This window comes from Haemaphysalis longicornis, unplaced genomic scaffold (genome assembly GCF_048455015.1).
Source record: "Haemaphysalis longicornis isolate Haplotype H1 unplaced genomic scaffold, Haemaphysalis longicornis Haplotype H1 scaffold_11, whole genome shotgun sequence".
NCBI lineage: Eukaryota > Metazoa > Arthropoda > Arachnida > Ixodida > Ixodidae > Haemaphysalis > Haemaphysalis longicornis.
Window position 1 is genome coordinate 101,012,410 of NW_027526214.1, and position 23,608 is coordinate 101,036,017.

Below are 23,608 nucleotides of genomic sequence, written 5' to 3' on the forward strand. Positions count from 1 at the left end.
TGGCGTTACGGAATCCTCAGTAACCTGAAGTCTTTCGGTGTTTCGGGCCATATGCTCAACACCCTTGCTAGTTATTTGCCCGAAAGAATGTTTCGCGTGAGAGCAGGTAGCGCACTCTCAAGAGTTCACTCTGTTCATAGTTAAGATGAACTCCCTTGGGAAGGCATTGCCACCTACAATTTCTTATTCAATGTATGTAGACGACACCAAGGTATCTTTTAAATCATGCAATATGTCCATCTGTGAGCGTCAAGTCCAGCTCCGTGTCAAAAAAATTGCCAGCTGGGCAGACAAGAACGGTTTTAAACTTAACCCAGAAAAAGCACCTGTGTTGTCTTTTCAGGGAAGCGTGGGATCCATCTGGACCCAGATATTATCCTTAATGGCGTATCGATTCCTGTGAGAAAGGAACACAAGTTTTTAGGTGTGGTGTTGGATGAAAGGCTTACGTTCATCCCTCACATTAAACAATTGAAACATAAATGTCTAAAGGCTCTCAACATTCTTAAAATCTTGTCCCACCAGTCCTATGGAACGGATAAGCAACTCCTGTTACGTATTTTCACAAGCTTAGTGGGGTCTAGATTGGACTATGGGAGTGTTGTGTGTGGGTCAGCCACTAAAACAGCACTTAAAAAGCTCGACCCAGTGCTTCACTTGGGGCTTCGCCTCTCTTGTTGCGCATTCCGTACGAGCCCTGTACAGAGTATTTACGCAGAGTGTGACAAATGGTGCTTATCACACCACCGAACCTATGTTGACTTGTTATATGCCTATAAAATCTCATCAATAGACCAGCACCCTTTTAAACCGGTTTTTAATGATACATCCACATCAAAGCTGTTTTAAATCGCCCATCCATTCCTGTTCCCTTCTTTCTCAGAGTGAGGCACGAGGTCACTATTTATGAGGTCTATTTTGCAGACACATTCAATTCATCTATCACTAGGCTGCAAAGTTTTTCAGCGATGCATCAAAAACGTTCACTGCAGTGTCTTGTGCGGCGCATGGGCCGAACTTTGAATCATAGAACAATGAATGTAAAGACGAGTATTTTTACGGCGGAAGCATATAACATTTTTCTTGTTGTAAGTCACATAGTTTGAACATGATATTCCTCAATCCATCATCTATACAGATTCGCTGAGTGTCGTCGGTACATTTTCATCCGGAGAGTCCTCGAAAAACCGTGTAGTTAACCTTGTCTTGAAATCTATTGTTCTGACATATTCTTGAGGTGACTGTGCGTTGGGTGCCAGGCCACTCTGGCATCGGCGGAAATGAACTGGCGGATGAAATGGCCGCGAATACTGCACTCCGAAACACAGTAGACATAACAACACTACCTTAGACAGACCTCAAACCACACATTAGACAACACTTGCGCAGAACATGGCAAACACACTGGAATGAACAGACAGACAACAAACTGCATGTAATAAAGCCACACTTGGGACGGTACACATCTGACTCTCATAGCAGACACATGGAAGTCGCCTTGGGTAGGCTGCAGATAGGGCACACCCATGCAACGCACTCTTATCTGCTGACGGGATCTTCTAGACCCCAGTGCAGCAGGGGCGGACAGGCCCTATCCGTAATGCACATACTAATCACATGCATTCACATCACACAACACGTCACAAACACTTCAGAGAACTCCACAGACAACATATTCCCCTACATCCATCAATGTTTCTAGGTGACGATGCAATGGTTTCCGTCAAACGTTTGTTTATGTATCTGTAGGACGTCAAGTTTTTAAACCTCACGTCCAATCACGCATAATCAAATTTGGCCCTATACACCACCCATCACCATTAACAATAATTCATTTTACTATGTTCGGCTTACACGTTGTTATACCTACCCTTGTGTGGTAATCACTTCTCTTTAGTAAATAACCACTTCTCTGGCGCTCTTTGCCCTCGTTGGCCTTGCGCCATTAAAAAACACTAAACGTCATCATCAAAAGTCATACAGCAATGTTGTTTGCTTTTAAACAACTTAATCAATCTTCACATGCCCAAACACTGAAAACAGAAAGAAGTGGCGCACGAGATCAACAGAATAGAAACGTCAATCGGCAGTAGTGCGAACTGCTACTCAGTTCCGGAGCAAAACTTCCGATGCGTCCCAACACTGGGCAAATCTGTAAGTATTTTACGTCCATGCAAGCCACATGTTTGGTAAAAACTAATAAGCATAAATATTACAAATTGAATTCGGTTAGACACAACATTCGCAAACATTTTACCATCCACACTGGGTAGTGTCAGTGGCATTACTATGTACAGAAAGCAGTATTTTCTTTTCTGAAGGCTACAAACAGTGTGACGTCCGATAGGAAACATATATCCAGTGCACGGGTAAATTTTTTAAGAGAACGGGGCGCAAAAGAGACAAAAGCTTTGTAAAATCCTCTTGAACTTCCGCCACAGCCACGTAACTTGGAAATAGGCAGATTTCAAACAGGGTTTTCTACTTTAGTCAAGTTGTTTGGGCCAGCTAGAAGGAACAAAACGCTTCTGTTAGGACCAAAATAAGAAACAAAAGGCGGTACACAACATCGCTGTTAAGGCTCCCAGAATTAGATGCCATGTAAAAACTTTTTGTAATATTGGTGAAGCTTCGATATAATTTCTTCTGTGGTGCTTACAAGTGCACCTCAGGATACGTCGGTCCTCTAAACTTACCAGCAGCGCGGCGACGCCCATCAATATTGGCGGAGCATGCTCGCAATGCATGATACCATTATAAAGGAACGCCACCCGGCTCCGCTGTCCCTCAATGTATCATACCGCTCAAGCTCACCCTTCACAGTAGGAATTTATTCGAGACATATTCCTAGCTCGTCGCATCCCCATCCGTAAAATTGGTAGAGGCTCTTGATAAACAGCTGTTTCTCACATCAGCTAAGATGGTTGTTTACCAAAGCTGTCTCAATTCCGAGCCAGCGAACTTTCTTCTTGTACATTTCCTGGAAGGAAATAAAGGTAGATCTAGAGACAAGCAAGGAGTCAAGGTTGTGGGTACATTTCTGCAAAAACACTCCTTTTTGTAGGCGCGAAGAAACACTCCTTTTTTAGACTCCAAAGTGCTCACTGCCATCCCAGTGCAGAATGCACACCTCCTCCTATAGGCAGGACAATAAGACAGTTTTCAATAAAAGGCAAGTTTAACAATAAATGTGGCGACGCGGCAAAGGAGCGCCCAAGAAATGTAAATCCTGCAAATACGAACTTCAGACGTTTACACAAGATGTGTTTAAGAGAAAGGTGCTCAAAATGGTAATCCGGTATCAAATACCCTAATAATCGGCAGAAGAAAAGACAAGAATTCAGCGTTACTGCACTTAGAAGTACCCGTCCCAGTACGGTCCCCTGGCTTTCCAACGTAGGTGTATCCAATCTAAACAAGAATTCGGTACAGGTTAAAATGCCTGGCTCAGTACTCGAAAAACAGGGTGCGCTTGGCACGGTCATTGGGAGAGTACACGTTGATGCAACCCCATGGTGCCTCAGACATAAACAATCAGGACAAATCAACCACCCTCATTATTCATATTATGGCTAAGGAAAGAATAGAACAAATTCCTCCTGAGAAAAAAGACACAGGCCGCAGAAAGACCCAGTGAGTGCGACAATAGCACTTCGTAATCCCAGAGGATAGGCCGCCAAACTCTAACAGTACCTCCGCACTCTCAATTTTTGTCTAATGCACAGGAGTTACACCCAGAGAATTTCGCTGAAATAACTATCGAAACATTCGGGCCCATAGAATTTTCTTCCGTTTCGTCACTCAGGCGTTGGCTTTAAATTTGGCCGCTAGCAAACGCGTAATAACCGCTTCACTTTGGGTGATATGGTAAAACTGCGAACAAGAGGATCTGAGACTGCAAGTCATGGAGAGGTTTCCAGGGACAGTGCGGAAATAGCTGTGAGGAGGAACAGCCGGGTCTCTGAACAGCCGGCCACTTCTGCTGTTACTGCTGCCATGCCCCACCAGTGCAAGCTCCGTTCAATTTTTCAGGTGTTTTGAGGCCGAAAGTATTTTTAATCTGAAACTGTGTTTGCAAGAACGTGGGCTCGATGAATTTTAAGGCGTTAAGGAATGCAGCAATGCAGAGATGTTTCGCCGTTGCTTTCTCATTGTAGGAACGGTCTGCTAACCAATGTGTGTTTGATGCCAAATCGTGGTGTTGAAAAAGGTCGGGTGTCAGTATTCTTCTAAAAAATGAGCCTTTAGGTGCATGTGCTTGAAGAAATCTGTTTGGATACCATGCATATTGTAGTTTATTATTCACTGTGAAAACAACGAAGACAATATCAAACTACAGCCATTACAAGAATTTTTATTCATAATTGTGCTTCTTGCCCCTTACGTTGTGCATCCCATTCCACAGCTTATAGATCTTGTTTCCCTGGAACTGGTTGAACTAGAGTACTAAAGCCACACAGCGCGGAAAAAGACCAGGGTGAAAAAGAGGGGGGACTACAAACAAGCGTTGACTTCGAACTAATTTTAATGAAGAGAAACACACACATAAATGTATGTTATATTACAATGTCATGGCAGAAGCCACAGATGCAGTAAAGCCACGTGTATAAACAGTTTAAAACCCGCTGTCGGCGGCTATCGAACAAAGTAATAAAGAAAATAAGATAACTATCACTGCCAAGCTCCCAATTGGGTGCGAAAATAAGTTATCCCATTTCTGACAATAGAATGGATGGGGCATTTATGCACTTAATTCCTTCGCTTGCTATCACAGCTGCCTCGAGAGGTTCTCGCGTAAGTGCATGTCCATGACGGCTGACAGAAAGACACTCAACAAACAGTGGCGTGCAACTTGCTTTGTCACACGAAGGACGATACCGGATGAGATTCCTCTGCATACCACGCCTTATAATATTATCTTGCTCTTGCAATCTGTCATTGAGACAGCGGGACGTCTGCCCTATCTATGTTTTACCCCATAAAGGAAGGATCTTGTATATCAGCTATTCTACATATTCAAGAAATATTGTGCGGGTATTTACGGGACAAACGCCATCCACATTAGAACTGCGTCTATTTATTTTCACACCCTGTACAACTTCTGCGATGCAGATAACACGACCTGAAGATTCCCACGCACGGCAACGTTCAGCTGTTTGTGTGAGACCCCATAAATGTACGGCATAACAATTTTCTTTATTTGGATGCTTTGGCACAGTTTTCTTTGTTAGTGTTCTTAAGGAGGTATGGTTGGTGAAATGATTCATGTTAAATTTAACGTTATATTTCCGAAACGCTGGCAGACATTCGTATCAAATTTGTTGTGCGCAGACAAGAGGACACTGAGTAAAACTGAGAAACGCTTTGGCTGGGTCTACATTGTGTATCTTTCTTCTGGCCCACTCGCAAAATTTCAGGTGTGTTTATTATTTCGATGTACTTTTTCTCTGGAACGAAAATGAGGAATGTGATGATATCGGGCAGTGTTTTCCAAAATAACTATTGCTTTTATCTGAACAACAGACATTTGATACCCTACTTGGAGTATGGGCACAAAAAATACTGTCACTTCATGCACACAGCTGTAAGGGTGTTTCATGTATATACATTATTTTGCAGAAAAATATTAATGTTAACGAAGTTAGTTTATTTCGGCATGTTTATGCTTAAGTGTAGAACGTGTGTGCAAAGTTTCACTGTAATCAAATCAATACTTTCCGAGAAAAGGTACATCGAAGTTGAAAAGTTACAAAAAACCTAATTTGAGAAAAGTGCACTTTGATGCTTGCGTACTGCTCAAGGATACTTAAAATGAACCAGGAGAATACATTTCACTGCTGGCTTTTTTAAGGGTGTCCCTGAAGACTTTCTCGGTGTTCCGTTTCACCCGTCATCTTTCTTTGCTTTCGATAGATCTATAGAATTCTGCCCAGTCAACACACTCTTTATCTATCCTGTCGAAGGCAATGTCGCAAAACACACCTGGAACATTTCTAAGGGCTTCCAGAACTGCTATTTGTGTGGAATTACCATCATTGTAGTACGCTACAGCAACTTTATTTGCTTTTTTCACCGTGCCAGCGCTGACAAATGTTGCATTGGTGAAGCGGCACCAGACGAGTTGGTTGATTGACTCATTAGTGTTCCGGGTTCTTCCATAGAGACATTTTCTCAGAAGACCTGGACCTGGTAGCGCTTTGACCACTGGCTTGAGGAAATCGCTCACGGCCTCAGGAATGTTGTGTTTGTGGGAGTAGGTCACTTACCACATCAATTCTCTGATTATACCCCCACCATGAGGATTGGGTGAAGGCAGAGTCCGTGCTGGGGCTAGGCGTCTGTTGGTAAGTTGTAAAAGTATATTGCACACACAGCCCGTCTCATGTTATCTAAACTATCTACAATTTTCCAGGATTGCCTTCCCATTATAAACCTGAATGGAGACGGTGTCTTTTTCTGAGAGGTGTCCTTTCCAAGGAAGTAGAAGACCATTGCCCAGCTTTTTCCCCATCCAATTTTTCGTGGTGTTCCTGAGCTTCGTGCCCATTATCTTCAGCATATGCCCCACACATCCATGCTTTTCTATGGCCTTCTTGTAGTGCTGTGAGTCTCCAAAGGAAATCTATGCCTTACTGTCTCCATCACCAATGTAACTTCCGTACATTAGCTGTTGCGTTTCAACAGAGAGTCCAAAAAATTTTACACCTCCAGCGCATTCCATTCTACCAGTTGGCTAATCGTAGGTAACTTTGTATTCACTGATATTGTCATCTGTGTGAAGATTGCGAGCACAGATGTGGTACAATGTAGATTGTACTTCAATGTGCTGCACCGTTCTTGTGTTAGCCGATACTGCTGCTACGACACCATGTAGTGAAGAATAACCACGCTTCATCCATGTTCCATCCACCGTGAGCAGAGTTTTGAGCTCTCCATCAGTGTCGAAGCCCTCTTTATTCAGTTCTGCAGATTTTGCCGTACTATTTCTCACTGTGGTCGTGGATGCGTCAAGGAGCCTTGCGTTGTACGACACAAACTTTGTTGGCTGTGGCGGTAGATTGAGCACAGCACACATGGTGCGACCCGATGAAACCCCTTTTCCGTAGGTACGAAGGGCGTACACGATCCTTTCATTCGCGTCAAACATGTTGCCAGATGTGCGCCTGGATGTCTCGAGCACATTGAAAGCATCGCACTTGCTGAAGCTCACATTTATAAAGGACGCCAAACCGCTACGCCTGTCAATAGCATCTTCCAAAGTCCTTTGTATCTTCTTGCACTTTTATACACAGCGAGGTTTTGCAAAAAGCTACGCAGAAAATCGGGGTCGATCAGGCGGTAAGCAGTTTTGCTTGCGCCGTCTACGTCGAAAGAGGCTTGCTTGGTCGTAAACCGATTACCTTTGAAAGTTCTCTTTTTGGTCCATTTGTTGGATAATCCTGCCATATTCTGGTATTGAAGCGTGTTTTAAACTCGAAGCAGAGGCAACGCGACCACGACTGTAAATGTGGGAACAATCACAAAAATGGTACATACTACAAGAGCGCCACAAGCGGCATGTCTCTTAAACTTAGTAATTTCTAAAATATACGATGTTTATTACACTACATATATTCGAAAACACACGCAATCAAAAAAGTGAAATATTGCAGTGAACCGCGAAAAACAACCCTAAACATACCGTCCACTAAACCGATGTCTGAAATGTGTTCGAGATTTTTAAACGCCAGGGTGGGCGGCACACTTCGCCGCGGCATTTGAACCGTTTTGAGTGGGCGCTTGACGCCGCGCTGCTACAGGGTGTTCCGCCTAGTGCGCTCGATTTTTTTGCGACAAAATTGCAGATTCGATTTTTTTCGCCTGTTTATCCTGCCATAGCCCATTATAAACTGTAGCATCTTTCAGCAAAGGCACTGATTACAAGCGGAGAGTAGCCTGCATACATAAGGCGGGAGGCTTGAACAGTAAAGCTTTCTGACATTGCATGTTGGCGAAATTTTTTCATGACATTGGACAAACAAGAATGAACCCCCGCTTGACAATCTTTAAATGACAGGACACATATGGAAGCAACTGCTTATTACAACGCACTTCATGCAACCAACACACGCGGGAATCCTCGATCAAAATACGTTGATCAAGAAAACGAACGGAACTTGAACTGGAATCTCTTGGATCAGAATCAGCCGGCAAAGGCAATCCTTAAAAATCCCCACAATGCATTTTGTGGCCTGATATACACTGTAACTGTTGCTTTTAAACAACACCAGATAATTATCTCTGCGCCTATACGCACGGAACACTTCTTGTGTCAATTTTTGGTACACAGGAGGCCAGAAACGTAACAAAATTCGCCCGCAACAAGTCACTCAAGAGTGGAGCAATTGAATAGCCAATACAAACTCCTTGCTTCTGTAGGTACACTGAAACTTCCCATTTGGCAGACGTTGATCACAAATATCCAGACAATAATTCCAGACAACTATATTTTAAGGACGAGAGAATCAAGCAGTTTCGATTTCAAAGGTTGTGGGCTCTATGCTACCTTCTCTAATTTGTCGGTCCCCGATGCCTACTGATGCAACATTCCCAAGCGTTCACAACATGATGAGGCCTTTTATAAACGCTTCAAAATGACGGACACCGCCAGGCACGTGGATGTACGCGAGTAAGATGTTAAAAAGAAAGAGTGTTAGGACAGTGGTAAAGAGATACAGTGGAAGCTTGCCGAATCATAAAGAACATGTACCCCATTCTTGAACACTTCTAAAGTGGAATAAACGGCCGAAGCTAAAATGAAAGAGCAAAGTGAAAGCAACTGCGGAACTACAACTTGGTTTCCCCTGCATTGTGCTGGGCGGATCAGAGTGACTGAAGGATGTTGGGGATTTCTCACTTCCTCCAGTCAAAGAGGTATCAAGCACAAGCTTTAGGTTAAAAGTGGGGAAGTTCCTATCATGACTCGGCGGTTCAGCCATATCTTAAGCGCCAGTGATGCTGAATAATGAAAACCTGACTCCCATAACTGAAGCGCGTGCCTTACTTTTAAACCTTGGAATTGATACCACAGACGGACTGTTCAAAGTAAAATGTGGTTTCAAACATTCAACGGTGCAAAAACGTAGCTATAACTATCATTTTTTCGTAGCTGCCACCAAAAAGGCTATGTTTAAAAGTTATCACCAGAAGATAGCGAACGTTACAACTTGGGATGAGCTTGAAGCGATTCTTGGGAAGTAGTAGTTAATATAGGTTGCCGCTATATTTTGAAACAAACATTTTATATGTACCATGTCAACCATTCCCTTTATTGGGTGACGCGCTTCACAATAGATAATAAGCCACTTGAACATTGTTCAAGTGCCATACAGGACTTCTATTTTGATGGCCCCACAAATAGGGACACTACTCACTTCTCAGTTTTGCATGCCGCGAATTATATTCTCTAAAGCGATCTCCCCCGGAAATTCCCCAAACGTGTTGTGAAAAAGTTCCCCAAAACTTGTTAAATTTTGATAAAACACCACACCCTTCATTTTTTAGCATACGCATCATCATCTTGTTTGCAAAATTTTGGTACCAGGAAACCACAAAATCAAGCACAAACTAACTCCGCTATACATGGCAGCGCTCCCCCGACGATAGGTTTATGACCGATCTACCAACAGCTTCTGGTATGCCTTCCTGCAAAGGGAACTATAGTATTTTAAAATAAATACAATCGAGGCTAGAATGGAACTTACGTTGCACTCCTACGCACGTTTGAAGACATCATGTTTGAATACTTTTGCCGAAAATGTACCACCAAATAAACTCGTAACAGGGTACAAGTGCATAATGCCTGGACTTCTCTAATATTATTGTGTACCAAGACTTCGTGAGGCTAAAACATCTATTAGTTATTTTTTTCTGAATAATTTATTTTGCATAAAGCGGCATCCCTGGATTTTGTCCGTAAGTGCAAAGTCGTCGGTTGCTGCCACTCAGTTGTTCACAAGGACGGCTTGGTGGGCTAGTTGGTTTTGCATATTAACAGGTTAACAGCGTACGCCGACGGAGACACAGATGCAAGAAATGACAGGACAAGCCTCTCAAAGGAGAGTAAAAGACAATTGTTCAAATCCTGATTTTCGTATAAAATGATCCTGTAGAGGTCAATTTTTGGGCCACTTTATACAGACTCTTTCTTTTTGCAATTAAAATATTCGTATTCCAATTTGGACGAAGGAAATTTAGGTAAAACAGAAAAAAGTAATTACTTTTAAAACATAGCTTTAAACGGCATAGTGACTAGAAGTGCGGCATGAAGAATTTTGAGATGAAAAAGTTTGTGGTATTTTAACAAAGAAGGCTTAATATTTAAAAGCTTACTCGTCGTGGCTGGAAAAATGGTGATAATTCGCTTTGTGCATTTATGGAAACCAGAACGTTTCATGTAGCTCCCGCAGAAATGTTGAAATTATGTAACCAAGGAGAACTGAAATGCATTTTACAGATGTTCAGGCATGCTAGGTTAAAATCATCGGTGCAGATAACGCAAGCTGCCAAAAATGCGTCGTGCACCAGTATATCTCGCTCTCTCTCTTTCCTGCTCTTTCTCTCTCTCTCTCTGTTAAGCATGTTTATTCAATCAATTTTTATTTGGCAACTGCAAATTCATACACGTGCCCGGGGGCAGACAAAAAGCCTGCGATACGCGGCTTGACAAAGGTCAGCGCCCCTTTAAATGTAATACATTGCTGCATCATGTAGCAAAACCGAAAGAGAGAGAAGGAAAAAAAAAGTGGTGGAAAAGAGAGAGGAGAAACAGAGGTAAAACATAACATAGAGGAAAAACAAATAAAAGTAAAGCAAGTGGCAACAAGAATTGTGTCAATCTGGTTATTATACAACGTTTAGAATAGGAGAATGGGACAAGGTACAACTGCAGCATTGCAAAATTGTTTGAACACATTTAGCACATAGTGCTAGTCAGGCGAAGTATGAAATTATAATACACTATAACACATCGAAAAATTGCATGATCAGAAATACAGGTGAAGTTAATACAGGTAACGCTGAAGTTTTACGTTAAAGTTATAGCGAATTTATTAACAATGATAACGCATCGCTCAACATCTGGGTGCCATAGTTAGTACGTGCGTGCGGTATATACCAAGTTTCATTATGGCGTGTCTCATAACAGGGATGATTTCGAGTTAGATTAGATAGTTTCGTGATGAACGTGTTGTTATATTTTATTCCAAGAATATACATTTTCGTAAGTATGTAGGTATATAAATCCGGAGCAGCGTGAACACCCAGCTTGTGGAACAGCGGTTTTGTGTGAGCATGATATGATGAATTGCAAATAGCGCGAACGGCTTTCTTTTGTAATAAGTATATTTTATTGATATTTGACGCAGTAGTATTTCCCAAGACCAACAAGCAGTAGTTCAGGTGCGAAAGAAAAAGAGGATTGTAGATAAGTAGCTTTATACTGGTGGGTAGTAGAAAACGCAACTTGGTGAGTGCACCGAAAGTTCGCGATAATGTGTTAGCGAGAGAATCGACGTGCTTATTCTACAATAAGTGTTCCTCAAAGATCACACCAAGACTTCGAAATGTAGTGACAATTTTTACTTCAGACGTTCCAATCGTGAGGACAACGTTAACCCTCAAAGTGTGGTTTTTTGGTTTGAAGAATACCGCCTTGGTTTTATTAGTGTAAATTGTAAGGGAGTTGAACGTGCCCCACTTGTTTAGTTTATTTAATACATCGTTAGCATGAACAATAGGACTAGTAGCGTCGTTCGAACAGAAGAGTAATGTAGTGTCATCCGCATAGATTACATATTTGGTAGAATGGTCAATTCCGAGAATGCTTCCCTGTGGTACACCACATTGCATACTCATCACGTCAGACATTTGGCCATTTATAATTACCTTTTGGCAACGGAATTTCAGATAGCTACTCAATAGATCTAAAAATATCCCCCTAAAACCATAATGTTCAAGCTTCTTTATGAGAGTGCTGTGATTTAGGCGGTCAAATGTTTTGCTATAATCTACAAAGACGCTGAGTGTTAGCAGTTTGTGTTCCATAGCCTGGAGGAATATTTTTTTGTGTGTGTGTTAAAAGCGCGCACTCAGTGGAAAGACCCTTTCTAAAACCAAACTGTGATGCTGTTATTATGTTATGCTTCCCGCAAAACGATGTCATTCGGTCATTTATTAGCTTTTCAAGTCCTTTTGAAAAAAGCGGAAGTATCGATATTGGCCTTTAGTTATATAAGAAGTTCAAATCGCCGCTCTTGAAGATGACACTTTCTTTCGCTAGTTGCATGTTTTTTAGAAATAATGACAGGAAGGACACTCTGCTAATTCCTGAACAGGCACTGAACTATGGATGAGGCTTTGGGGACAGTCTTTCAGTAACGAGAAATGATGACGAATAAACGAAAAACACTTTAGCCAAACTGGAAAACAAATGGCTCTATTGCAAATTAAAAGCTTTCGGGATGACAGTGCATGAATCTAGCGGCACGCTATCCCAAGAGGGGAATTGTGCGGACAGCGAACCATCAGCGTCATCAGTTGTATCGAGCTTTCCTAATATTGCCATCAAGACGATTCAATTCAGTTCCTACGTAATGAGAATACTTGTCTTGTCACTGAATGCGGGTGGCGGGATGTTTTCGGTGAAAGGCTAAGGACAAGATGGAGCATGACAGCGACCTTTCCAATTTGAAGCCTACATAACCCTGGAGAATAAATACCCACTTAAGAAACTAGGCAAGAGAAACGTGGAATGGTTGACTTCAACAAGAACGCCAGTAGCGGTAGCCTAGACGAAGACTTCCACTCTCTCTTTAACGGTTGGACCAATGCAATACTCCTTTTAAATAAAGGGTTTCCTGGATTTATTATAGTTTTGTTGGTGGTACTACGGTCCTACTTTACCGTAGCACAGCTAGAGACTGACTTGGGCGAAAATGTACTAATCCAACCATCAACACACTGTGCATGTTGTGCCAGACGTTTCTCATTTGTGTGTTGCGAAAAGGCGATCCGTCATTCTTGAGTGGCCCGCCTAGGAAAGGCTACATCGGACTCCATCAACAACCAATCACCAGTATAAGCTGATGAAGTAGCTTTGACATATGCGTTCACCTGTATTCTGCCTAGTACTGCTGTTAAGGACAGCGAATAAGCACCCCCGCTTTCTTCCAGGCTAAGACATTTTCCTCTGCGGCCCGCTCCTTTCCCAGTGAGAAATACAGTTCTCTCGGCCTCCAGCCTATCTTTATTTAGAGGTACCTAAATGACTTTCCTCCGAAGTAAAAAAAAACGTGCCGTACGAGAAGCAAAAAAAGTCTGTTTCCGACACATGCACTTGCTTCCCCAGAAAGGACGAAACCACTGACCACCCACGTCTTTCCCAGCGTACGCTTACCCAAAAAAAAATACCCATTTAATGAGCAGGCACATAACTATAGAATTGCATATCCATCTTAACCCTAGAAGCCTAACCCAAAATTTCCACAAATGCCTTCCTTACTGCCCCTTTAAATCTTGAACAAGGATGCGAAGGTGGGCGATTCGGTAAGGATTCATGATTAACAAGTGCAAGGAAAAGGACGAGAAAAGCGGACAAGGACGGGCGCTGTCTGAGAACTAATTTTTACTGAAAGAAGCAACGAAATATATATGTGAAAAATCAAGAGCACAAGCAGTACAAGACGGGCAAACAAAGGTGAGAATGAGAATATAAACAGAGGTGTCACCATCCGCATCCACGCCGATCAAATAATCTATTTCGCATGCAGTGAGATTTAAAGCAGGCTTACACACGAGTCCCGCATTTTTTGGAATGTAAACACCTCCACAGCTTCACTTGTGCGTTGATCCGACGTAAAAAAGGCATAACTTACAATCAATCAATAGCAATGGCTACCTTCTAGTTTAATGGACCCTTTTTCAAAGGTGTTAGAGCTGTCTACACCAGGTAAGCGTGATAAAACTGTAATGTTTGGCATGTTGAATACGTTTTCGAACTTCGGATTACCTAAGAAGATTATAACTGACAGTGCCTGATACTTCACCCGAAGAACTTGGGAGACAGTGGCTTTCGTCTAGGTGACGAACACAAGAAGACTGCCCCAAACCATCTTCAAGCTCACATAACGGAGCGTGTGAACAGAAACCAAAAAGACCGTGTTAGTCGCTCTCACGAAACGGCACGAACACAGTGATGCTCACATCGCTGAATTTCATAACCAGAACGACCGGTAATCGCTCGATTTGTTTTACTCCAGCATGTCTGCTTTCTGGACGTGACCTGTCGTTCCCCGCTGAGCATTATTTCATATTCACGTCAAAATTCAACCGCGCAAGTTTACAAGCACCCGCAGGATCTTCGCAGCTCCCTGAATGAAACTCTAAGGTAGGTCAGGGAACAGTTGGATCTCCCATGCGTAGAACAGTGCCGGCTCTACTACAACGGCCGGGGCCACGTAGCATTTGCGTTCGGAGACAAGGCACTACGACACAGATACTCCCTGTGCGACGCAACGAAAGGGTTTGCTGCTTCACTGGCAAATCAGTGGGAATGGCCCAACCAGGTAACAAAATGTACATCTCGCCCGGCTTATGAGCGGCGCAACGTGCATAGTGGATGGAAAACTGGCCATGTCCGCATACGTGATAGTAAGACATATCACAAAGATCAGGCTACCGCACAATCACTGCCTTGAAACATTTTGCGGCTCACCTTACCCACCTCCTAACCCACTGCTTCAGGATTCCAACCGGGCTTTCATGAGCAATACCTTGAAGGTGAATGTGCCTAAACATCCCAAGAGACAACGTACCAAACAATTATATATGAAGTATTTTAATCTACAAAGGTTCCCTCAACATTACCAAACACGGTCCTAGAAAATGCTTCCTCTGCGATGACGTTGGCAATTTAGCAGCGGTTTCTCGCACTAATATTAGGCATACCAAAGTTGACTTTATTTGCCACGGCTGCGATTTGAGAGTGCACAGAAGTGAGGCATATCTCTTTAAGCCACAAGACACAGTTGCGAGCATTGCTTCTCCAAAAGCAAAACGAGCCCTACGGCTAACTGATGCTCAACCAAATGGAAAAGAATTCGCAAGAAGAAGAGCATACACGGCAATGAACAGTATAGACAGAGGCCCAGTCAATGAGGCAGTATTTCAAATGAAGATCACAATTTTCGTTGACAGTATTATGAAATAGTTACCTGACGCCATCATTGATATATCAACGCAATATTATTCTGGGAAGGTTAGTGCGAAAGTCCTATACAACCTTTTGCGTGTTCTCATATTTGCGAATTTCCCAGGTGTTCGAGATGTAGACTTTTGCGACCTGCAATGAACTTGAAAGCGAGAAATCATGCAAAAAGGCTATCCCCGCATGGGGGCACACGAGCTACACAAGCGAAATGGCGATTTACAGATTTACAAATGACAGCAGCCGTTGGAGCAACAATCAAGCTTAACGAGGAGCAGATCACTCCAAATGAATCATTGATGGTACCCATAGCCCTAAGGTATCGTGAGTTATCGAAATTTCAGCAGCAAAATCAGACACTGCTGGGCTGTTGTTACCAAGTCGGTGTAGAAGAGAGAGGACACCATGCCGTTTGCGACTTCCAAGTAGCAGATTGCTTGCTTTACCGAAGACGCCGATCAGGGTCAGGTAGGAAATTCATGTATGTTGTACTTCCGCAAGACTTCCGAGCTAAAATGATGGTAATTGGCCAAGAAAAGGGAATGATGGGCCACCGGGGTATGAATTTTAAACTTCGGAGAATCGCAGAAATGTTATTTTGGCCTAATATACAGTGACACCATGCATTATATAAAGTCCTTGCAAGTTTGCAAGAAAGCTTGAAATAAAGCCCCACTAGCAATAAACCACATAAAGCAGAGCCTAAGGCTATGCTACCATTCCAAGTAGTGGTTACACAGTATCATGGGTTAAAAAGGGATGAGAGGTGTTCGACAGGCGAACATACAAGTGCAGTCGGAATGACAGTGGGGACGGTAAAGACCAATGATGGCTGTAGTAGAAGATAAGTGAAAAAATGGTAGTAAACAGTGGCTAAGGAGGATACAAACTGCCACCGGAAAGATTCTTGCAGAGCATATAAAAGGAAAAGACAGTACTGTTGAGACGGCTACTTATATAAAGTGCAATTATGCGTGGAATAACTTGTAAGGCTGCATGTAGTGTTGTTCGGCGAGTTGCAAGCACCGTTAATGCGGTGTTGAGTTTCATTCTTAAAAGCCTCATAAATGTAGACACTTGCGAACTTCTGAAACGATCGGTCAACTTTCTTTTTTAGCTGCGTACGTTGCAGTACATTGGGAGTTTAGTTCGACAGGATATTTAAGATGAGACTGCACTCAAAGTAATGGGTTCTTCAGGATCAATCAAGTGGACATCAATTGGGGGGTGTGTGATTCATTTTTCGGGAGAAAAAACGCACAAAGAGGAAGGCGTAATGTCAAAAACAACCCACGAAAGTGTATGTGCCAAAGAAAGGGGTATGGAGTGTGCTTACATTTAGATGAAGCGGGATACGTGAAGAAGAGAAAGGAGGCAAGCGTTTCGAGAAGGAGGGTGATGAGGCGGACTAGCATACGCTCGTGAAACCAACACCAGCGTTGGGCCTGATGAGGCCTGAGGCCTATCAACACAAGTTCCAGACTGGGGTGCCGGAGGGCGATCCTGCAGAAACGCACGCTCGGGGGCTCCGGCGGCTATTTTCAGCTGCGTTGCCGGGTTCGAACAGTCGGGCTGCGCACCCGAGACACTTCCCGAAGACACACGGGGATGCGCACCCTGTGCTACGGCGGCTCCGGTTCGACTCACTACGACAGAGATATACATAACCTGGTGCATATACTCACCTCAACTAAGACCACAACAAATCCAATGACGCCAGCTAACCTGAGCGAATACCAATTATAAGGAATATGTTGGGATCTGTAATGAGATGTGCATTTTGAGGTAGCATATTGTCATTTGTCTCGAATAGTCAAGTAAAGATTGTCCGTCTTAACTAAATGTGTTGACATGGTTCCGAACAGCCAGCTTGCAATAAAAGCTTGCGAACATGCAATAGGAGCGTGCCCGGAGTCTGAACAGGAGACCCTTACATTCCGCCCTTCAACCAATGCGCCCTCCGACACATCAAGAGATATCCGGCTTTGAGGGAGGGGTAGTGTGGGCACGTGATCATCTGTTCTCGTGTGTCCCGCGCGTGCGAGTGACTGTGCATAGCGCGCATGCTGCGAACAAAGGGGGGTGCAGTGCGCGTCAAACCACATATGGCCAAATTGACTTGGTGGAGCATAGAAGCAGGTATTATGGGAGCATACACGTGAGTGTGAATAGGTAGACAAGCTATAGTAGCTGCGGCTGCAGGCGGCGGAACAGAGGAACGGTGGCTGCGCACCACAACCATGACGCCCGGAGAGCAACGAGCAACCAGGGTCAACGGTGGACACTTTTCACGCTAATAAGGTCGAAGACGCTGAAGAAACCATCGTGAGCGAGCAGCACAATGCGACGACGTGCTGTGCAAGCAGTATTCTTTTGTCACAACGTTTTTTTACACGCTTTCAGCTCACGCTTTCAGTACTCATGTTGTATTCTGTCCCAAAACACGTTCTTTGCTATATCTGTTTTTGCTTCTCCGAAATAAACCGTTGATTTGTTCTCATGTGGGTCGGCATTACTTTGTCAGGTGAGTTAAGGCACGCGAGCATTTTATGCTTGACGGAATGTTTTCAACATCATCTAAAAAGTGTTCTTAGAAGGATGCCTCAAATATTTTTAAGACACCTCAAAAAACCGCGTCGAATAAAAACAGCGCACAAAATACATTCTTTCCACTACATAACTAGTTTCCATTTTTACGATATGTCAGCTACACAACGACGAAGAACACTTTAAACCCGCAAATGGGTAGTATACCCAGAAGTTCAAGGCACATCGCAAATCACTCAAAGCACGTGCGTGCATATCTTTCTTTCGGTGATAAACAATCACGGGTGAGATTATAAAAGAAAACGGTACTCCCTCGACAAAATTCATTTTATCTGGACAAACTCGCGTAGTGTTCGCAGCCCTCCCGCACAGTCCCGTCTGTTTTATACTCGGTAACCAACGCTAATGTTTCAAATCAAAGGACGGCAGCTTGTAAATGCTCTTCCAATCAGCTCAGTAATTAGCATTCTCTCCAACGTCAACATTGTTTGTGCTCAATATAATTGTGAGAGGCTAATAACATGCTTTAGATTTTTGTCTTTTTTGGAGTATTTGAGGAATATTTTGCGTTAAATTTGCGAAACAAAAGACAGGAATGTTGTGAGTAAATGTTTTTTTTTTTGTTATTGGATTTCACCTTTACCACAGCATTGAGCGACACTGCTCCAAATGGACCGGCAATAGAACTGCCTATAATCGCCGCAGTCTTTATCGCCATCATCACCATCTACAGTATATTAGATGCAACGCAACTCAGGCTCGGGGGTATGTCACTCCTGCGTCTCTCCGTCGGTATTGTCCGCACAGCCGCGTCTCTCCTCCACTCTCCTCCTCTCCTCTCTTCGATAGCGAACGCTCTCGCCGAACAGCTGCGGGTGGGCACGCGGCGCAGCGCGTCGCGTTATGCGCTCTAAAGGCCGAACCGCATGGAGCGTTTTTTCACGCGATTCGCGCGCGTCGGCATTGCGCGTCGTTTTTTCGACGCCCACGTTGACGATTCCGCGCCCGCGGCAGCATCTGCCTTGGCTAGATTTTGACGCGCGTCGCGCGCGGCAGTGGGAGGAGCCTGGCGACTTGCGCCAATGGGGAGACGCGCGCCTCAGTCGGTGGTTTCTAAGCGCTCGAGACCGCCGGCTGGCTCCGCCGGGGATGTTTAGGCTTACCACCGCAGCAGATATTGAATGGGCGCTTTCACTAGCGGCGCGGATGATGTTTTATAGTACCGTTTTCACCCACATTATAAGCTCCTTTACCGCACAAGCAACTTCGTTCGTGCCTTGAGCGGCATTTGAGAGAGCTCTTAGAAGTGGTCGCTCGAGCTCCCGACATCACTTCGCTGCCGAAGCCGCCGCCATGTTGCCGCCGCCGCCCGCCGCGGCGGCGCAGCGTGCGGGTGGTTACGCGGCAGCGTCAGCGCACCTGTGGCGTGCGCGGCGCGTTTTCGCGAGCAGAAAACGCGCCATGCGGTTCACGCTTTACTCCGCCTGTGGGCGGCGCTGTGCGCGCGGTGCGCCATGGCCGGACTGGAGGAGCGGCGAGCGCGCTCTTTCATACGGCCTGCGCACCCAACAAGGAAACGATACAGCAGATTCTTGACAGAGTGAGGGCGCTTCGAACCAACCATCTACCCTCCCAACCTTCTTTTTTCTTAGTGCACGCATCGCCTCTGGCCGAGCGAGTCGACAACGCTTGCTGCACGTGTTTTGTATCGGCCGCGGAGTATCACCGGTACCAATGAATGCCTTCGCTGCTATATCTCACTAAAAATAAGACTCGTTGTGCACTTCAGTTGCATGATTAAGAGTATTAGCTGCATGTTTTTGACAGTGCGCTCGCTGCCAGCGGTTCGCTCAGCCAGACCGGAGCGTGAGCAGCAGAAACACGTTTAGCTAAGCGATAACCGTATCTCCCTCGGCGGGAAATCATTCGCGTCACGGGTCGTGCCCTGCGCGCGTGCAAACAAAGGCATCATTCGAAAGGAAAAATAAGAACTGACATTTCAGTCACGGAAAATGGCGCGTTTATTGCCTGCCTCACCATTTTCATATAATACAGTCGCTGATAAGACATGAAGGCCTCGCATATGTTTCTTCATCAGCCCCTAATTAAAATGTTTCTTTCAATTTTTTGATTAGGCGCTTCCGAGTGCTAATGTTAGGCTGTTTGACCCTATTAGACCGAAAATTCAGAAGGGGGAAGGGGTCGCCTATTTTAATGACGCACATGTAAATTTACACGGACAGGTATCACGTGTAGCCACGGCAGGGCTAGGGCAGTGGCAAATGCGCGCGCGCCGCCGCTCTACCCCGCCCGTGCTGTAGGTCAACCGGCGAGGGTTGGTCCGCAGCGCCACGAACTAGCGGCAGTGAAAGGTGGGAACTATACACGAAGCGCAGGCCGTATGAAAGTGCGCGCCCGCCGCTCCTCCAGCCCGGCCGTGGGTGCGCATGTGCAGTACTCTTTCTCTCCGCACTCTATTCTCCTTCGGGCGCTGCGAATATAAGCGGCATGCCGCGCTCCGGCGGTCTGCTAATGGAAAATTACGCCCACCTCCCCTTCGCGTGAGAATCCCAGCTATAAGCGTAATCAACACGACTGAAACACCAATGGAACCCCCCGAGATGCGTTGCATCACACCAGGGTTTCCGCGAGGGGAGTTAGGTGTGATTTTTTAAATATCCAGGAGGACAAAAAACTTCCTCTGGACCTGCTATTGCTTTTGTAGTTCGCTTCCTGAGTCCTTTATTTGACTCCGACTTTTGATCATTTTTCTCGATATTTTTATTAACCTTCCCCTTTATCTAGCTCAATTCATCGGTAATAATTTTGTTTCTCTCATGGTCGACATTGTGTCAATTCGTAGAAATATATGGCCACCCGAACTCCAATTCTTATTTTATTTTAAACTACAATTTATTCTCTTCAAGTTTGCTCCCTTGTCCAGGTTACTGGTTTTCAGCCCCTAAGCATTCTTCGGTAATAATGGCTCCATGGCCAGTTAGGCTCACAAAACAGTTCTTCGTTTTTGTTTAGTCACACGACAAGATTTTGCTCCGTGAGTCATCACCGGCAGGACGCATTGAGTTAATACTTTTAACCTAATGGATTCAGGTAGCTTACTTTTCATTATTTCCAAGAGCTTGCCGTTTGAACCATAACTCTTCGTATTGTGCTGCGAAATTATTTCTCGTGCTTAGTATATTCCGGAGCTTGTTCAAGTGTTTCGTTAATTATGTGAATAGCTACCTTACGGCGTGTTTATTTATTAGTGCATTTGGTTTATCATGCTTAATTTGAACCCCATAGCGAGAGCCTTTGGTTTTAGCTTTGCCATCATTTTTTTCCACCTGTGCATATTACCTCATTGTCTGGTCGTCTCGAAACCTCTAAATGCATCAAGTTTTACTCGTGTATTGGTAAACCCAAGTTTTCCCTGTCACGTTTCCTCAATACTATTGCAATACTTGCTGTGAACAATTTAGGTGAGATTGTTTGTCGTTGTTATACGCTGTTTCGTACTGGAAATTTGTCTCATGGCGTATGAAGGATAATCGTGCGCGAGTACTTGTCATGTATGTCGTCTAGTAATTATAGGTAGGTGCCTTCTGTTTCTTGGTCTTTCAGTCGTACATCACTGCAGTGGCGTTTACTGAATGAAATGCTTTTTATAGTCAATTACCCTGATGCCAAGTAAATAAAATAAAGTGGTTGTCGACATGAACGTGCTAATTTTTTGTGTATGTCTATCTACCTCCACCCTGACACTAGGTTTTTGTAAATGTCGGACGCCGTTTATACGGGTAATGAATAATTTACTTCTTTCATTCAATTTTCACAGCTCTGGTAATTCGATTGGAAGCACCCTACTTGACACTTTCATGTTTGGAAGCTTCCCAATAGGCAGCTGTGTTTTTTGAGATGGCTGTCTACAGGTTTTTTCACTCAAGTTAATCCAATGGTGACGCAATTTATTACATATTAGCCAATGTATTCCAAGCGCCATATAATTTATTCTAAGAGCCATATAATTGAATCCAGGTGCCAGTTTATTTCTAGTGCCAACCAATTTATTCCTGTCACCAAACAAACTATTCCTGCTGTCAGAACGCAGTGCAAGAGTCTTTTGTACAAAATTTGCCGCAGCTTTGGGGAATTTCTTCCTGGTTAGGTGTAGAAAACGTGGTGTTTCTTGATTCAATATCGACAAAATATCTTTTGTGAACACCCTCCTGAAAAATATTCTGACAGTTTAGAAGAACTTGTTGGTGGGCGAGTTGGTGCATCTTCAACATACAGTAACTAACTGCGCCATTTGGACGGCCACAAAAAGGGAGGGAACACAGGACAGGCGCCGACTGGCAACAAACATTTATTACACAAAAGTCACATATAAGTACATCCGGAAACACCGCCTCTGCGCATGCGCAATATAAAAACCATTAGGACTTCGCATAATGATAATAGAAACCAACAGATCAAACAGTTAACTGCGGGAATCAATAAATGTCATCTCACTGTTGTCCAACCAGATCGACGTTTCGCAGATGCAGTCATGACCCAGCTTTTTTATGTAATATGCTTCGCCTATCTCCCTCGCACGGCTATCACGGCACCAACACAGAACCTCTACCTCTTTCAAGAGTGGCTTACACGGCTTACACGTTCATGCCGAGCAGTGAGTGGGGAGATGACCGCTGGCTTTGTTATGTATCGATAATTGATGCTCCCGCCATCTCACATTGACGCATCTTCCCGTTAGGACCACGCAAACCTTGCCACATGTCAGCGGTATTTGATAAACTACCCCCGTGCAGCAATCAACGTATGCATGGGTGTGCTTTTTTCCGCACCCTTTAGGTCCAGCGCGAGTTTTGCCAATGCGCGAGCACATCCCGCCTAGCTTGACCGGAGCAGAAAATGCCACCTCAACGCCATACCGTTTCATGACCTTTTTAAAATTGTGGGACGCTTTCTGCACATAAGGCACAACTTCACGTTTTTTATGCTCGCATTCCCTTTTAGGTTCGCTATTGGTATTCTCGGCTTTCATTTTCTTTAGAACCTCCTCCACCGCTGCTGACACCACTGAATTGGGGAATCCTGCCTCCCCTAATCTTGCAATGTGTGCGTAAGAGCTTTCGTGCACTTGGTGTGACCATGATCTTTTTACAGCTGACGCGATGCACTGGGTAGCTATCGCCCGTTTCACCGTTTTGGAATGTGCTGATTCATACGGCAACAATTCCTTTTTGAACCTTGAGGTATATTTTCAGCACAGGTGACTGTCACGGAAGGTTATAGCGATGTCTAAAAACTGAATCATGCTGTCCTTAGTTAGCTCATGCGTGAAGGTTAGACCTTTGCCATGGCGCTGAAAGAGATAAAAAGCATCCGCGATGGCATCGCCATACTCTGAAATGTCTTGCTTTTTTAAAAGTACAAGAAGATCATCAACATAGCGAAACACAGTAAGAACCTGGTCACTGCCCAGGCTTTCGCTGACTGTTTTGTCAAACTCCATCAGCTACCTTACACCTTCTGAGCATAGCTTTCGCAGTGGATTTCCTTGCAATACTCAATTAGTAGAATTTCAGCATTACATATCATAGGCCCTCGAGAACAATACGCAAATAAATGCAATCTTTCTAGATTTTAGAAAGGCTTTTGATACCGTTCCTCATAACCTTCTGGAGAGTAAGCATGCATCCCTGAATAATAACTATAAAATTCATACTTAGATACGTAACTATCTGGACGGCCGCGAGCAATGTGTGGTTTAAATCAGGGTGTCGAACCGGAACCGAACCGAACCGAAAA

At 44.1% G+C, this 23,608-nt stretch overlaps 1 pseudogene; it reads right to left on the reverse strand.

Annotated features, from left to right (window-relative positions):
- Positions 1-5,806: 5,806 nt before the first annotated feature.
- Positions 5,807-23,608, reverse strand: part of LOC144160734 (uncharacterized) — a 101,186-nt pseudogene continuing 83,384 nt past the window's right edge.